The sequence below is a fragment of the Sceloporus occidentalis genome, unplaced genomic scaffold (assembly GCF_023333645.1).
Source record: "Sceloporus occidentalis isolate IW3139 unplaced genomic scaffold, rSceOcc1.0.p SCAF_79, whole genome shotgun sequence".
Lineage (NCBI taxonomy): Eukaryota > Metazoa > Chordata > Lepidosauria > Squamata > Phrynosomatidae > Sceloporus > Sceloporus occidentalis.
The window spans coordinates 1403733-1423264 of NW_028317059.1; positions in this window are offsets into that span (position 1 = coordinate 1403733).

Sequence of the window (19532 nt, forward strand, 5' to 3'; positions counted from 1 at the left end):
CTCCCTTAATATATCAAATGACACACTGGTTTTCACCGGCCTATTATAACTTGATATGTTCTGTATTGGGGTAAACATAGTATGTAAAGCTAAAATATGGGTCAGTGTTTCATCACATTGTCTCGTCCTAGTCACTTATTTTAACAAAGGAGTGCAGAAAACCAAAATGAGTGTGTTTTGATTTTTGCTCCACTGATGTAGAAATGGTCAATGTTGAGAATGATGTTGGAAACAGGAGAGCCATGAAACATCTCCGGCGTGATGAAAAGTGTGGCCCCTGCGATAACTGAAAGGAGGAAGATCGATAGCTTGGAGGAAACCAGTTAGTCTGTAAAACATCAGCTGGAATTTGAAGGGAATTCAATTTTAACACCTTAAGGGAAAAAATCAAACTGATTGAGAGAAGCCCCGACTCTGTAAAGCATCTCGGGGAGAGCATGTAAATTACATGATATTCAGTAAAATGTTAGATTTCATATGGTTCTCTTCTGTCTGTTTGCATTTTTGCTCCTGTATGGATAACTAGTAGATTTGGGGATACCATTATTGTGTGTGTGTGTGTGTTTAAGTAATTTAGTCTGTAGGTTAGTTACCTAGATAGGTAGTAAGCTACAAAAAATGTGTGTTACGAATTTGTAAGCAATTTAGTCTGTAGGTCAGTTAGTTACGTAGAAGCTACCACTAATATGAAGGCGCGGATAACTTCACAGTTTGCCAAGCTCCTCATGAAGATGGCAAATCTATATGACGCCTAATTTCTTGCTGGCAATCCAGGTAGCTTTATAGCTAGCAAGAATATTTGGCAACCCCCCTGGTTGTCTGGGACCTAATGATCCCCCTGTTCAGTAAAAGCTATGACCTTTTTATCTTGATCATTTTACACCAGTGTCCCTTTATTCCAAATGCTATACTGCTTGTAGACAGTGGCCTGCGGTACAGCGACACAAGAACTCAAAGATTTCCTAAGACAACTTGCAGAAGGCCAGACTGAAAAAGGGAGAGGCAAAAGATCTGCGCAAAGATGAACTTATAGCATTTAAATTAAAAGATAAAAAGTATGTTTACCCACCATCCATGACGGACGTATGGCAAAAGTCAGTAGTAGTTCTTACAACAGGCACATGGGGGTGTAGAGTTGTCTGATCAGCTACTGCTGCCCTATCTAAGGAAATCAAGAGCCTCGCATAAAAAGGTGGCAACACATAATTATTTTTTAATTATACCTGCCATACTAGAAGAAGGTCAGGTGGAGTCAAGAATTGGGGCTACACACTTTGCTTTTAAATTACCCGTAGCTGAGAGAAAAGGAAACCCCAGAAGCTACTTGGTGCTGTCCCGATTGACCTTCACAACCCGCTCTGTGTATATAAAATAAAAGCCAACTTCTAAAATGCATGTCTTAAACGTTAATTTTTCTTTGTTTTAGTTAGTAAGATTCTTTTTTAAATTTTTGCCATATTTTTTTTTTATAATAAATGATATGACGTGTTTAAAATAATGGTAGCTAAAGAGAGCCCTTCTTATCCCGAACCGCCCCCCCCCCCAATATGTATTGTACTTGGGCAAGGTAAATTAGAGGAAAATGAGTGTAGTTTTAGCAGCTAAAAGCTAACTTAAGGTCCTTAAGGGGTTAATGTACAACATGGCCAAAACAGTCCAGCCCTTAAGGGGTTAACATGTGAACCCTGTAACAAAATGACAGTTATTTGATTTATCACAAACTTTTTGCTTCGGATACTTTACAATATATTTGTTGTTTGCATAGTGATTAGGATTATCAGTTTGTACAAAGGAATTGTCCCCTAATACAACTCTACAGACTACACAAAATACAATAAGCAGGCCTGAAAAAAGACAACATATGTGTTGGAACTATGAAAAATATGGTCTATATTTACGTAATAAATGTCAACCATTTTGACCTTCTGCTAAACGTCCAGGGGTTGCCCCTAAAACATAATGCCCCGGCCCACCTTGTGCCCCGTATCTAGCATTTTTGCCGCCATACACTACCTTCCTGCTTGGCTTTGTCTGTCTATCTGCTTCCATTCTGGCAGCCCTGGCACATCCGGCCCTTGTACTCAGTTTCTTTCCATTAAAACTGATTTGGATCTATATGGCCATATTGTCCAGAAATAGGCCAGTAATATCACAAATACCTTATGGACCTCTCATAATAAATAGAGAAATCATTAGCCAAAGATATTATCGGTGACGGCTTTTATGTGTCCTCTAAGAACCCTTGGGGCCCAAGACTGGGCATGGCATTGGCCCCTGGCTCCCCACACAATGAAAATCGATTGCTAAACCCTTTACTGTTAGGTTGATATCTTTTAAATTAACTATTTCATGATGGGTATCCATGCCTCCCAAGTCCCACCGAGCTCTACCTCTGTCCCACTTTTCTGTGACACTGGAAAATGTATACTATTCATGTGCTGAATTGTGCGCATGCGCTGACACTCTAGCTCCCAAGCTCCAAGAAGTTGGGAGGCATGGGTATCATTTACAAGTATTTCCAAACAATACATATTTAGGCATAATGCTATATATATAAAAAAGGGGCCTCTTCACATGCTCCTAAAATATAAGTATTCTGTAGAACATTATGTTAAATTAGACAGTATTCATAGCATTCTGAGCAATCTTTGTATCATGTAATCATAATGTTTGGGGGAAATGAACTGCCGTGTTAGTACTGATATTTGTAATTAACCACCCAGGCGGATGGTAGCCCTACTTTTTATTTATTTATAAATGGCTTATTGTGCCACTTTTAGAGGACAGACAGCCACAGAATATTCCCCCTTTAGTCCAGCAGCTGTATACTCACTCGCCCCGTTGGCAGCAGATCACAGGTAATTGAATCTGCCAGCCCTTTGTGTTTTAAAGTGTTAGAGTGTGTGTGTGTGCGTGTGTGTGTGTGTGTGTGTGTGTGTATATATGCATGTGCTATAGAAGTAAAATATCAAATCTGTGCTTCAGCTGCATGTGTAGATTAAATAGTTTGTAAGGAACTGGATCTGGCAGTTTTAAAATATAAAGCCAATTTCACACCAGCGGAAATCCACATGTGAAAACCAACTGGATCTACTTTACTGCTTTGAAAAAACTGTTTAATTTACTGTGTTAACCCCTTAATGACAAAGCCCGTAATGCATTGTTTTCAATGGGTTTAGGGACCGCCCATTGTCCTTAAGGGGTTAACTGTGACCCATGGGTAACTTTTTATGTCTTTCTGATACATTGTGTTTTATTGATACAATTTATTTTATAAACACATTCTCTGTTGATTCAGTACAAATTGTTGTGACTTTTAAGGTTGGAAAACACAGGGACAAACTCGGCAAACATTCCAATCGTCTACGAACGTCATCAGAAAAAGAAAATAGAGGAACAAGGGACACTTGGAAGGTATGCCATGGAATTTGAGATCTTTTTCCTGATTAAGGTTGGAAGAGTTTGTTGAAGTGTTTACCAAACCTTCCACTACTTGTTATATATATAGGAATATATATATATTTTAAGGAAATATTAATCAATTTAAAATTAATATATATATATATTTAAAGATGTGATCCATTTTCCTCTACCACTGTCATGGATTTAGCACACAGTACTATGATTGAGGAGGAGAGGTGTCTTGTGACTCTTTTTTTCCGTGGCTATGCCCTGTATGAATGAATTGGATCTGTGTTTAACGTGGCCAGATACCCCAATCCTTATGAATTGCCTTGTGTTTTCCATAATGTATGTAAGTGTGTTTGCAGAAAGCCGAAGCCCCCTCGCCACAGACTGAGCGACTGCAGGCTTCCTGTGATAATGGTCTGCTGATCATAACAAACTTCTGTCTGTCCATCCCTGTTTAAATATAGCCTACCCTAAAAAAAACACTTCCCGTCCAGTTACTGGCTCATCTTGCTGATTTAATGTAATAATGTCTCTAACCAAATGTAATGCAATAATGTCTCTGACTCAGTAACATGGGCAATAAGAATCCCCATAGTGACCCTTTGCATCTTTTCTGAGATCAGCAATGCATAAAGGAGGATATTATTTGTAAATATCTGTTAAAAGGGTAATTGTGAATGCGTACCAGTTGCCGTGAATATATGCTTGTAGCTTACGCTGTGACTTGCAGTACTTGCCCCTGACTCTGCTCTTATAAAGCAGACATCTGTCTGCAATTCACAGTTTTGCTACTGTGAGGAAATTCTGGAAGATGCCTCGGTTGGGGATCCTGATTACCAATTCTAGTAACCCACAGGAGGTATGATTAAAGGCAGAAATCGTTCTTAGCATCTTGGTGTGCATCCTCTGATTGGTCCATTCGATCTGTAGTTTAATGGCGAAGCATAATATAGTGCTCCTTTTGATGTTTTAATGTATAACAGCTAGCACTATCCAAAGATGTGTCTGCCGTTACTGGACCAACTTTATTCAGATGTATAACTAAGATGTAAATGCGTTTTATCATATAGTGCGGTTGCCCAAGACAAAATGCCGCCTGGGGCGAAGTTTAAAATGCCGCCCCCCATTATCTTCCTCTCCCTGCCGCCCCCCCCCCCCCGTACTTACCTTTCAGCAGTCCTGAGGTGAGTCTCCCTGCTCGGTCTCGGTGCCGGCTTCTAATGCTCAACATTAAAAGCCGGCACTGAGACCGAGCTAGAGGGCTCGCAGAGGAGATATGGGAGAGAGGGGCGCCGAGCGTGTACTGACAACTTGGTAAGCGAAAAGCACTCGGCTCCATTGTCGGGCCGGCCCTGAGTGCAACAATCAGAGGTAACCTAAGCAGCTAATCAATTGAAGGTGCAGATGAAGCTGTTCAGACTGATTTATGTCTTAAATCATACCCCATACAGGTACAGAGTAGTAGTTGCCCCTTGGTCTGGTTTGATTTGACAAATTAGGGCAAAACTTCCTTAAGTTTTTAGTTTTTTTCTTTTCAGTTCTACATAGCGCCATAGAGTATAGAGCAAGATACCATTGGCAGTATTTATCTCACAGCTGGGATGTTTTTCGTGGTCTTCCCAAGTACCAGTTTTAGAAATACAAGTGTGTGTATGAGTCTGTGTGTTGGAATGGGATGGTCAACAAGCAATGGCTTAAGGTGGCTAAGAATTCAGGATAATGCTAACTTGGGGCTATTGAATTTCTTGGGCTATTTGTTGGTGCTGGCCTGAAAGTAGTCAGTCTGTTGCTTGGGGTCTATGTGTTAAAATCTGGTTATCACCTTATTGCAAATAGTTAGAAAAGTTCCATGTCACATGCCTGGGATGCAAATAAAGAACATGTTTGAAAAGCTTAATATCAGGAGGTCTTAATACAGAATATTAAGAAATGAGGGGCTTTCTGCAGCTTTTGTATCAAGTTATTTAGTCAACATAGGACAGTTATTTACCTTAGAATTATATATAGATATATATATTATATAGATTTAGTAAGATTCTTACCATGTAATGAAAATACGACACTGTAATATAAAACATTCTTTTCATGTATTTTCCCCTCTAAAATAGACATCTGTGTATCACAATATAGAAAAAAAAACATGACCTGTAGATTGTCAGCTCTGGGGAGCAGGGCCCTCTACATGTACTGTTGCTGCTTGAATATGCCAGTAATTTGCTACTTAGTCCCATAGCATTATATAGCCAGAATATAATAATAATAATAATATTTTTTTTCAGATTATGTGTGGCTACTCAGGGATATCTTTTAAGTTAATATGACCCTGTGAAAGCTTCTAGTTGTGTTCCTGTAGAACCTGCTCTTTGATGCTTCCCTTATTCCATATCCATCTAAATACACCTCCATTACAGCATCACTTCTTATCCCCCCAATCTCAATTCAGACGCGAGGCCAACTGCAGCTGCCCCTTTTTGCCGGATTCTCGCCGTTATTCTTCTAAGTGTCATGAACTTCTTATACACTAGTAAATCAGCACTATTTTTAATACTTAACTGAATAAAAGTCAATGTTTTCAGACTCTTTATATGCACAGTGTATTCCTCTGATTGGTAAATAAGATGACATAGGAACCAGGGACATTTGAGACAAAAATGATCACTCTTATTAAGTGCTGTTGTCCCTATTTATCTGCTAGATCTGTGGGTCCAGGAATACGGGGGCTTTATAAACCAAATAGACTAAGCCTCTAATAGAGCTTTACAAAGGGGGTTATTCATTCACTAAAGATGGAGGTTATGTTTAACTAACACACTTCACTATACATTATGAAGGGTCATCTTAGCATGTTTCTCCTGCTAAACTGCTCCTGAATAATGTAAAGTTCAATCGATGAAATTGTTGAACTATACATTGTATTTAATTAAATAAACCCAAGGATTCTATTACATGACTCGATCATGGCACCAAATAGTTCTAATACCTTCACTTGTCAATCAGTAAGTATTCAAGTGGGATTCGGTTGGAATATACTAGTTAAAAAACATTAATTGGGATGCTCAGATGTCATTAAAATAAAATATGAAGGTGTCACCGTCAGACTGTGTGACCAGGAGCCTCTGGGTCAATCATTGAACATTCCTAGTAATGCGTTTGGGAGGTTAAGTTCTATAACCATTTGGCAATAATGCATTACTACAGGGCAGGTACTGGTGATGGTCATCTGGCACTCCCTGTCTACCTGTATTGAATGGCTTTGTGTATGAACTTATCATCGTCTCTCATATTAAAGATAAGTTAAACCAATAACCAGCACCTGCAAAGTGGGGCTTGCTGAGATGGAGGGGAGGGATGGGGGCGCACAGGCAATGCTCAAATAGGATTATCAGTTAACTGTGTGTCAACATCAGCAGCTGCCCTGTTAGCCTTATCAGAGCGTGTATCTAATAGAAACAGCACTTGGGATTATCAGGACCCTTGTAAAAGATCTTGTAAAATGACAGTCTGCCACCCCCTTAAAACATTATCCATCCTCCCACTGTTTGGACATAGTTAACCCTTTCTGCAGTACACAGGTCTCGCAAACCAATGAACCAAACAAAATATAATGAAATATTTAAAACAGCCTATAAATGGTCATTTGTCCCGGATCAGCTTTTAAAGGGACATAAACTGGAACAAACTATATTAGTAGTTCTATAAAGTGCAGCCTAGTCTCACTTAGCAGTTTGTTCTCTATAGATTAAAGCTTTCTCGGTAAAATGTGGAAATTGCTACAGAATGTGTGAATTAACCAGTAAAAACCCAGACAATCAGACAAAACCCTGAGAATTCTCAGCCAACCAAAGTCAAACTTATATTCTTTGTTAAAAATAAAAATAAGGATTTCATGTACTTCCTCCCTAAATATCATTATACTACCAGGCCTGGACTAGCCATCTGTCACACCGGGCAAATGCCACATTCTCAACTGATCCAGTGTCGCTCCACTGGCAGATCGGGTGCTGAAGCGTGTGGCCAGCATCTGGATATGCCGAGCTTCTAACTGCGTGAGCAGAAGAAAAAAAATCCCGGTCCTGGATACTACTATTCAACACAGTAGATGTACATAATTAGCATTAGCCACATGCACAACATTATTAGTCAACCTCTGCACTTAGTAGTAAATGCAGTCAATGATCTAGGAGTCCCTATTGGCCAAGGTTATAGCAAACAGTGGTTTCAACTTGTATGATACATTGTACTCAAATAAAAAGCGTAAAAGATGATTAATATTATATAAGAATAACAGTTCTATTGCATAATAAAGTGAAAGGCTTTGGAAGAAAGTATTTTATAGAATATTCTGAATCAGGGGTTAAGGCTTAAATGATGGAGCCTGGTTTTTGAAGGGGTTTCTCTAAACAAAATCTAAAGTAAATACCATTAGGTCTTTGGGAACCCGGAAGTAATTATGAAGTAACAGTCTCCCATGTCATGTTTATCTCCCTCGATGTATAAATGCTCAAACCGCTGGCAACTGAGCACAGCTGGCATAATATAGAGGCCTGGCTGTGAAACTATAATCTTTTAAAAGGACTTTAGGCTAAAATAAATATTCCGAAGAATCAGCTGACATGGTCTAAAGAAACGGAACATCTGTACGTGACGAGTGAACGCGGGACTATCACAGGAAGCTGCAGGATAATATGAAAAAGAGAATGCTCGAAGTTCAGCGGCTACTCTAAAAAGTGTATTTCACCCTAAATTATACGTGTTGTATTGTATAGAGTGATGTGTGGTTTTCTTGATAATTGCACCTATATCTCTGGTAACATTCATGTTAAAAAACATTTAAAAATAGATCATAAATGTGAGTGGGTGGGGCAAATATTAACCCCTCCTGTTTTGCCTCCTACCGCGCAGCTGTAAAATGTATACGCGCTAGCGCTCACTTTTGTATGATCCCGGGGCTCGGGTTATGTGAAAGCATTTTTAAGCATTTCATCCAATAATTTAAATGTCTCGTTTATTACAGAGGCAAAGGTTATACCCAAAAAAATCCTCGTACCAAGAGGCTTTGTTTTGGCCACCCAACCATTGCATTATGCCACTTGTGGGTCTGCCCATATTACATGGATAGTGTTGCGACACTCTATATTTACCGCTTTTGTTAATGCTCGGAGCCTGGGTTGGTTATACACTAGAGAATAACAACACTGGACAGGACGTTAGTATCGTTTTTGGGGATATGTTCTTCAAAATCAGGATTACCGACAACTAGGGAATGTCACAGTTGGTACAAAGCAATATGGAGTTATTCTAGCTCTCTGCGACGGTAAAGTGCTAGCAGTCTGGAACGGGGAAATAGATGTCCTTTGATAATCGGAAATCCTTTTACCATTTTTAAAACGCAAGCATTCTCTGAAGTCCTGTATATCATGAAACAAGATACGTATTGAAATACAAAGAGAGAAGAGGAGATGAGAGTTTGACTCTCGAAAGCTTACAAACTAATGGCAGCGATGGGAGATTAATGTAAAAGGGGATAAAGGAATTGATGTGTGGAGCACAATGTATACTACTACACATACCACACACGTTAATATACACACTTCATCTTGGAGACCTTAGACCACTCTCCAGTTCATACAGACACTCACTCCAGACCCAGAATGGACTAAAATAACAAAACTTCACTCATAATGACGTTAAACAAACACCACAGTGTACACTGAGTCCTAACAACAGGGATTTGTCATTCTATCGACTCCTTCACGTCTTTCCCTTCTCTCCTAATCCTACCCTTTCTCTCTTTTCTCTCTGGCCTACCCCCACCTTTCCTTCTCTTCCCTCGGATTTGACCGACATACATATTTATTTCTAATATTTGCACAGTCGGTTACTTGAATACGGAGAAAACATTTCCAGATATCTGGACAGTCTAGTTTGAATCTGGCGCCAAAGAAGAGGAAGGACCTCTTTATTATCCTGTTATAAATTATGGCAGCTGTCCTCCGCCCCGCACCCACCCACTTTTTTACCTGCCAGTTCAAGCCTCACCTGCGCAGACAAAGAAGAGGTGAGGCTGTCCCGCCATCTGCCAGACACAGAAGCCTCTGATTAACCCCTCCTTGAACGCGATGGTTGGAAACATTACAAACGTGGCCCTGCGGTACTAATACTGTTTGAAATTCAAAGTGAATCCCATCTACATAAACACAGGAGAACTTTATGTGATCAATGAACTTGTTATTCAGACTCTGTCTCCATGCTACTGGTTTAGCGTGTTAATTATTCTTCCACTATGTGTCTATCACCTAAAGGGTTAAATGAGGCAAATTGTTTGCTCAGCAATTTACACATTAGAATACTGATGAAATGAAGCAGAAAGAGGAGATACATTGAGAACTGAAAAAGCATAAGAAAAACTTTATGGACTCTGTCCAGAAAAGTTTAAAATCTAAACAGAGGTGGAAAAAAAATATAAAAGTTCACTATGCATTTTGTCCCCATTGTACAGCGCTGCGGAATATGATGGCGCTATATAAAACAATAAATAATAATAGTAAGGTAGGGGTCAGCTGGGTCCTTCAGTTAGGCAGTTCCATCATAATGGATAGATAAACCTTCAAGCTATATCTTTCGTACCTACCATCCACAACTCACCAGTCATAGGTACTAAAGTGCACATGTTATTAGTGTGCGTCAAGAAGATCAAAGGGAAGTTAATTTAAAGTAATTACCATTTTAAAGATGGATTTTGCTCCAGGCATTATAAATAGAAACACTTGAAAAGTGTTATTTGACTCCATAGGAAGTAAGAAACGAGTTCATATATATTAATATATATTTTTAAGTATTAAAAATTGTAATAGAATCTTTAATAGCAAGATGTTGCTACTGTTTAGTTTCCTGATGGATGCTGTGTTGTTTCACGTATCATGACTATATTATTTGATGTTCATGTAAGTGCACGTTTGTCTCGTAGTACACCCAAGCATTACACTCCAATTACAGTTTACAAACTTTACGATTCACTCAATTCAGAAGCAGTTGGTTCTTACAACCCTGCAGTTGTAAGTAAACTTAACATTGACAAAGTAAAATGATCTTCCAAAATTCATCTTAAGAGTCCCACAGAATACCTTCCTTCACATTGTCAAGTTTGGGACAAATCTGTACTTGTAATTGCTTCCAAAGACTTTGCCAACGACCTGAGAAGCTCAGTGGCAGCCAGCTCTTAACGAGTTCATTTGAACCCTGGACTTATCATTTAACTCAGCAGGGTATGAATAGACAAGAGACCCTGTTAAGTTTCATTGCAGAAGCACTGGAACTGTCTTAGATTACAGCTGTGGAACTTTAGGTCAACTTTTACATGACACCCGAGAAGGTCTTAAAAAGCGTTATACAATCTGTAGATGGCATGAGGCATGTTACGTGTTACTCTGAGGTTTTCTGGGTTTGTATGGGGCTCTGTAGACTAGCAGAAAGCTAATAAAAATATTTCTTGCTCTACGATATCAGTAAATTGCTTTTAATACCCACCGGTTTGCATACCTAAAGCATGTTAATGCCTTTGTACGCCAGTTATGTACTGATACCTTAGTTCAGTTCCAGATGTTCTCTGTCTAGGATCTGGCAACAACACTACCAGATTTGAGTCGTTTCCAGGCAAACGTTACCAACTTTTTGTCTGCAGCGGCACAGTGATGCCTGGGAGATTAGAAATGAAATGCGGAGACAGGGAAAGGATACACAATTAAAGGTAGACTCCAGTCATCATATACATTTTAATGCATCTGAAAGCCGAGAGTCAACTTATATTTTACCTTTTGACCAATTTTACCGATTGATCAGAATCCCATTATGCATTTGGTGTTTTTCCCTGGAAGTCTAAGCCCCTGTGCCCACATGTGCTTCAGATACTCTCATTTAAACGGGAACACAAAAAAAGTAAAATCATGGGGACCCATGACATAGTACCAAATTACCATATAAGAATAGAACCATATTGAACCTCCTTTGGTTTCTGTTGGACACCACGCAGACTCCCTTGTTGTCAGAACCCATTGGCAAATTCTCAATTGTCATGTGGTTAAAGGCAAAGTAAATCCTCATGGCCATTGTGGGATACAAGACACGAGTAACACAACTGACAACATCAGCATTCTCTCAGAAATAATAAAGTTATCCACTTCATCCTACGGATGCTTTCCTTATTCCTGTTGACAGGCGAGCATTTTATAGTATTTTTGCATGGAGTCACATATGTAATATCTGGAATATATAGCATTACGTACGTTACTTTGATTCTGTCTTTGAACCCATATAAAAGGCTTACCCATACATCCCATGCCATTAATTTCAAATTCTTGAAGCCCCAACTAGTACTCCTCAATTGTACATGTTTTTTTTATCAAACACATGGACAACACTACGCTAAAGAAGTATTATCATCGTAACACAACAGCATTTATAAGATGTTCTCTAAAATTCTTCTCACACCTTAAAGCATTTCCCTCATTCAATTTACTTCTCCATTCCTTAAAACATTTCCCAGGACCAGTAGCCTGATTTGAATGTTTTAAACGGTCCCTAATCCACTTCCCCAAATTCTTCTGTGCCCATGTCCTGTAGCTTATCACACTTCCCCCCTCTGCATTTCTCTTCTTCTTGATTTCCCCATCCTTCCCTATGTCGCTTGTAACTTTATACAGTGGCAGATTTCTGTAGGCAGAAGGATTTTGAAATCACATCAACAGGAATAACCAGTAGCAGATGGGGTGAGATGGAGAAAGTAGAACCTGGGACATCTTATCCTGTGTAATTTCACCCTGGATGTTGCAGCCTTGCGCTTTCTTAAGGTTTATTAAAGACAGAGGGCAGAGGAGGCTCCACAGTGATAAATGTGCTTCTGACCTGTAGGGCATTGACATAATGTGTCACATATGGACGTGCATCCTTAATGCACGGATTCAAGCATCTAATTCGAGACAGGAAGTCTTTAAAAAACATCAAAGTCTTTGCAGTATTTTTGGACGCCATAAATATAGTTCACAAACAGCTTAGCTGGCATTAAATTAGAAGCACATATAGAAATACATATTGTATATAATGTATACAAATTTATGGCTATGTTGAAAGACAGTCTGTACCAAATTCTCTTTGAGTGTCTTTTTCTGGGAGATATGTACATCATTTAAATATATACATAATACAACAATTGTTCATCTCATTTTATTTAAAGTCCTAGCATTCTAAGAAAGTATATGAAACTCTAGTCAACAGATCAGGAATTGAGGTCCTTTTTAAAAGAAGATCAGAATCTATAAAAAGAAAATCAATGGATCACTTAAATACCTGAGAAGTTTCTAAATAAACTGAACCTTAGACTTTTCACAATTTTGCGTTCCCATGGTCGCTACTTTTCAGCAAGTAGAGTTATTGCGTGTATAGTGATATCTGTAAGCAAAGTTTCCGCACTACCCCTGCAAGTGTTGCATAAGGGAGGTTTCACAAAAAAGTTATTTTGATACTGATCATGCATTCATTACCTCATTATTGCATATTATGACAGATCTATGATTTTTTATCAAGAGAGAATAACAATTCGTCACTGAGTCACAAATGCAGCATTTGAATGCTCAATACATGTCACAAGCCCCTCAAATTCATGGTAAACCTGGTAAAACTCCAGTGATGGTTTTCTAAAACAAAAGATATGATGTCACCAATATGTTATGTCATTAAGTACTGTGGGGATTCCCATTACTTGTGTTCTGGTGTGATGCCCCTTGCATGGTGACATTGAGCAACTAATCTCTGGAGTTCAGCTCATAAATTTTCTGCTTTATACAACCTCTCTTGCATTATGGATCATATCCAGGGCAGGCCCGACAATGGAGCCGAGTGGGGCAACCGCTCCAGGCGGCACTTTTGGAGGCACTTTGCCGCCCCAAGCCCCCTTTTTTTTTTTTTTTTTAAAGCAAAAGAGAGAGAAAGGGGCGCCGAGTGGTTTTCGCTTACCAAGCTGTCAGTACCCGCTCGGCGCCCCTCTCTCTCTCCTCTGCGGTGAGTCTCCCTGTTCGGTCTCGGTGCCGGCTTGTAATGCTGAGTGCCGGAAGATTTCCGGCGCTCAGCATTACAAGCCGGCACCGAGACCGAACAGGGAGGCTCGCCGCAGGACTGCTAAAAGGTAAGTACAAGGGGGGGGGAGGAAGGGTAGATAATGGGGGGGGGGTGGCAGGGACGGAGGGAGAGGAAGGGTAGATAAGGAGGGGTGGCATTTTAAAATTCGTCCCAGGTGGCATTTTGCCTTGGGCCGGCCCTGATCATATCCACAAATCCCTGATTATAAGATGACCCCCCAAATCTTAATATTAATTTAGGAAAAAAAGAAAAAGCCTGAATATAAGACGACCCTATAGGAAAAAAGTTTTACCAGTAAATGTTAATTCATTTAAACACTTTTTTTAATAAAAGCTATGCTTGAGAAAAATATTTTGGTTTTATTTCCTTCTATTTTCCAACCTGTCCCCCAGTTATGCACATCTGCCCCAGAAGTGCCTTATACCCCCTATATGCCACTGTGCCCCATGATATGCCTTTTAACCCTCTAAATGCCACAGTGCCCCATAATATGCCTTTTAACCCTATATGCCACTGTGCCCCATGATATGCCTTTTAACCCTATATGCCACTCTGGCACTTAGAGGGTTAAAAGGCATATTATGGGGAAGAGTGGCATATAGGGAGGTTTAAGGCATTTCAGGAGGCAGAGTGGCATTAAAGGGGTTAAAAGGCATTTCACAGAGCACTCTGCCTCCAGAAATGCCTCAAACCCACATTTAACACTCCCCCTCCCTCCTCCAAACTTACCGGTGCTTCTGAGTTGGGGGGGGCGCATAACACAGGAGGGTCCAGGTCCCCTGCATCTGAGCCCCAGGTGCTTAGTCCGGGCAGGTCTAAGGTCCCCTGCATCCTCCTGTGTTATGCCCCCCCCCCTCCAACTTACCGGTGCTTCTGAGTCCCCGGTGCTTAGTCCGGGCAGCGTTTAGAGCTCTACGCGATTGTATCGTGTAGAGCGTAGAGCTCTACACGATACAATCGCGTAGAGCTCTACACGCAGCCCGGACTAAGCACCGGGGACTCAGATGCACCGGTAAGTTGGGTCGGGGGTTAACACAGGAGGATCCAGGTCCCCTGCATCTGGGTCCCCAGTGCTTAGTCCGGGAAGCGTGTAGAGCTCTACGCGATTGTATCGCGTAGAGCTCTACACGCAGCCCGGACTAAGCACCGGGGACTCAGAAGCACCGGTAAATTGGGGGGGGGGGGATTAACACAGGAGGATCCAGGTCCTCTGCATCGCTGCGGGGGATCTGGATCTTAGTCTCATAATCAGACCTATTTGAGGTCTGATTATAAGACGACCCTGATTATAAGACGAGGGGTATTTTTCAGAGCATTTGCTCTGGAAAAAACCTCGTCTTATAATCGAGCAAATACGGTATTTACTCTTGGTTCACTGTTTCCAGATACCCAGTTAATTCAAAAGTCTCAGATAAATGGGATTTCAATAACTAGAATGTGTCTTATTTATGAAAAATCAGCATCGAAGCTTGAGCAATGGGAATATACACTATATGGACAAAAGTATTGGGACACCTGACTTATATATCAACAGGGACTTCAATGACATCGCATTCTAAATACATAGACATTAATATGAAGTTAAAGTTAAAATTATCCCACTAATTGTAACAGTACTACAGAATCTGCTGGCACTAAATAAATAAATGTAATGCAGTATCCCATCTTTGCAGCTATAATAGCTTCCATTCTTCTGAGAAGGCTTTCCACAAGCTTTTGGATTGTTTCTGTGGGAATTGTTGACCATTCATCCAGTAGAGCATTTGTGAGGTCTGGTTTGTAATCTCTATTCCAGATTACAAAGGTGTTCGATGGGGTTTAGGTCAGGGCTCTGTGAGGGCCAGTCAAGTTCTTCCACACCAAACCCATCCAACCATGTCTTTATAGACCTTGCTTTGTGCACTTGGGCACAGTCATGCTGGAATAGAAAAGGGTTTTCCCCAAACTGTTCCCACAAAGTTGGAAGCATGCATTGTCCAAAATGTCTTGGTATGCTGAAGGAAGAAAAGTTTTCCTTCACTGGAAATAAGGGGCCCAAACCCTGGGTGCACAAAGCAAAGTCCATAAAGACATGGTGGGATGCGTTTGGTGTGGAAGAACTTGACCAGCTGCACAGAGCCCTGACCTCAACCCCATCGAACACCTTTGGGATGAACTGGAACGGATATTGCGAGCCAGGCCTTCACGTCCAACATCAGTAATCTGTTACAGCTGCAAATGGGGGACCAACTACATATTAATGTCTATGTATTTAGAATATGATGTCACAAAAGTCCCTGTAGGTGTAATGGTCAGATGTCCCAATACTTAATACATTGGACACTACTCTAAATCAAAATCTAACAAAATCTAACAATACAATCATAGGGCAGTGTTATAAATCTGAAGGCAAGGAACCATATTTGGACTGTGTTTTTGGACATTAGAAAACACCACTTATTTAACCATAATTCACAAATTTGCAGGCAATTTCATGCATTTTCATATGTGGCTTCCCTAAGTCATTTATCGGAAGGTAGTGTCATCCTGCGGCTTATGGTTCAACTTTAATGTAATTCACAATGAATTAATAATATGCACACTCAATAAGCACATTACCCCTCTATATAGCTTATATGTGTGTGAATATATATATATATATATATATATATATATATAAAATCATTATGGATATGTCTCTATATTTTGATTTATAGCGTGTGGAACTCCTAATTAAGGGAAAGGAGACAATATTAAAAGCAGACGGGGAAGGTGAGGGGGGCTGTGGGTATCCTGAATGTCATGTAAAGCCTTTCATGTCCTAACTGGTATTAATATCGCCCCCTGCCTCCCCTCCCTCCCCAGGCTGGTCCCCATTAGCATTGATGCAGAGCTTTGAAGATAAGGAAATGTAGGAATACAAATCTTGGCATCATCTGACAGCACACGCTTCTCTTAACCCCTAACAGACAGAGGAGTAAAGCAGTGATAGGGTGGCTTAGGAGCAGCTGGTGATTTCAGGGTTATCCTGCAGAGAGGGAGCAGACACAATGAGTCCATAGGTCTATGAGTTTGATATTGTGTCACCCTTCAAAAAGAGAGACAATGTTCTTGGGTCAAAGGTTCCCTTTGTCATTCTTATGCAGTCCATACAGATGCAGATCACAGGTTCCTTCTGTTTATACCACCATGTGACAGCAGATGAGTAGAGTCTGCAGGCCAAAGGTCTCTGCTGTCTTTGTCACCCTGTGGTAGGAGGGACAGACCTAGCGGCCCTTCTGTCTATATCAAAAGATGTGTTCCTAAACTGCAGAGCCAATGCAAACTCCAGATTAGATTTAAAACCTTTGAAATTAGAAAACACACACAATTATTGTTCCCACTTAAAAATGCTTGTTTGAGTTAACCTCATTTTCTCCCACATGATTCTACAAACTCACAATGCAGAGATGTACTCTTCAGGACTCTTCCAGCAGTGCTGGGGTTAAAGATATGTGAGTCTTAGACAGGTTGCCTGCCTGAGACCTCAGGGTCATCTCCTTGATTATCATGCAAAGGAGATGGATAAGATGTTTGTGTTGGTCAGCTCACTGAAAAGGATTATATTGATTCCTTTAGCCACTAAAGTCAAGTAGCCGTGATAACCTCTTGTTCTCCTGTTGGTTTGCTGGTACTATTGTTTGGCACGTTCTGGGCAGAATGGAAAGTGAAATAGACAGAAATGGACAGATGAACTAGGAAAAGTTCTATAGCCATGGATGACCTATTCACCACCTGCCTTGGTCTTTTGGCTGTCTGGTAGGAAGCCCACGTTGTAGGATCGGTCCAAATACTGCACATTTAATTTATTCTAGTAACCATTTAGCTTTGTAACAACAACAACAACTTTGGGAGTTGTAAGTTGGTCCTTTCCCTTTAAGTATTTGCGATCACCCATGGCAAAGATCCATCTCCAGAGTTGGGTGAAACAAAGGCTTCCCCAAAACCGCATGGTGCAAAAGACCCAAAGATAATATCCTCCCATTTAGCCAGGGAATTAAAAACAAAGATAGCCCAAACAATGAATGACATTGATCTGGTAGTGTCAGGATCCTGTCTCTGGACGTTGGTGTATCTCCTGCGATGAGGAGGCACTTTGAGGCCATTCTACTCATACCGTCTATGTGCATGTACCTTTGTAACTGGTGTCTCTTATAGCATTTTATCGCTTTGCTAGGGTTGTGGATTTGTATTGCGACATCTAAAATGTAACTGTTGTTTCACGCCTTGCCATATTTATAACTCACATACCAGTGTCACATCTTTGCCTGTATAGTGAGCCTAACTGATGATCTTCAGGTGTGCTTATAAATTTGTTGGTCTTCCCTAGTTTTGACTTTTCCTTTCACTTTGCTGGTGCGCTGCTAGCCCTGACCCTTTGGCCTGTCCTTTGCCTTTCAGTTAGATTTTGCCCTTAGGTTCTGTTTGTTTGAGAGATGTAGCTAAGTCCTGGTGGTCGTGCTACCCAAAGGCTTAACTAAAGGGGAATGTGATTGTTATAGGCAGAAAACGTTCTCTTCTAGGTTTTCCCTAGTCATCTCTGACCAAGGGCCAACTGTGATGTGCTATTGTTACAGGTAGTTTGCTGTGTCCTGTGGCAGTTTACTGAACACCAGGCTGGGCATCAGTAATGTCACTATATAACACCACTGTTAAAATGCTTGTGATTTTAAAGAATGAGACAAAGATGAATCATGTCAGAACTTTTTCCACCTTTAATGTGACCTATAACGTGAACTTATACTAAGTCGGTCTCCGAGATCATATTTTGCCATGGAAGCCAGATTGCCTCATAATTATAGATGTTACTATATGTCCTATAAAATTGTTTTTCCATTTTATATTGATAATTTACCTGAGTAATTACTTCAGACCATGACGGTGCTTGTTCCATTTTCCAGTTTCTTGGAATACAAATTTTGATAGCAGCCAGAATGTTAATGGCCAGATATCGATTTGATTTATTTTGCAAGGATATGTCGATATGAAATAAAAAAGTTTGAGGGTACAGTATTAAGTCGAACCCAAATAAGTTCCTAAATAAATCAACAACTTTAAATTTCATATTGGAGAGTTTGTCACATTGCCACCAGATATGTAGCATGGATCCTAATTCTAATTTACATCTCCAACATTTGTTAGAAATGGATCCATACATTTTATGTATAGATGTCGGAACGTAATACCATCTGTGAAGGAGTTTAAAAAATTGTTCGTGCAAATTTATGCAATGTATCGCCTTTCTTGTGTTAATCCAGGCTGTAGCCCAGATATCAGATGAATACGAAATTCCCAAGTCCGTTTCCCATTTTAAGATAGTATTAGGTTTATCTGGAATAGATTCTTGTTCAAGCAGTTTAGTTATTCGCATAATTGTATTTTTTTTATGATGTCTGTTCAAAAACCTATCCAGATTAGTCAAAGGTCTGACCGGATTATGTTTAATCAAAGTATTAGTTTAAGGGTGTGCACACTTATGCAACCAGGCTATTGTGAGGTTTTTTTATTTTTTCCCCCTCAAAGATTTCAGTTTGTTTTGCAATTGAATTGTTCACGTTATAGGTCACATTAAAGGTGGGAAAAGTTCTGACATGGTTTATCTTTGTCTCATTCTTTAGAATCACAAGAACCTGGCATTTAAACAGGGGTGTGTAGACTTTTTACATCCACTGTATATATACATACATACACACATATATATATAATTTCTAGTTTTCCCTTTGAAGCCGCGCTGGGGGTAAGCCTTGTCTATCTAGTCACATAGGCTACGTTGCATTAATTTTCTTTATAATGTGTTCATCATTCCCAAGGCTCAATGTGTCTGTTTCTAAACCCTTGCTTTGAAGTGATATAAGATCCCACCCAATTTGAAAAAGATGACACATTGTCAAATTAGAAAACAATTTGAGTATAATTACACTGGCTTAAACATACCCGACTAGACACAGATATCTTGACACCGTTTTTATTTG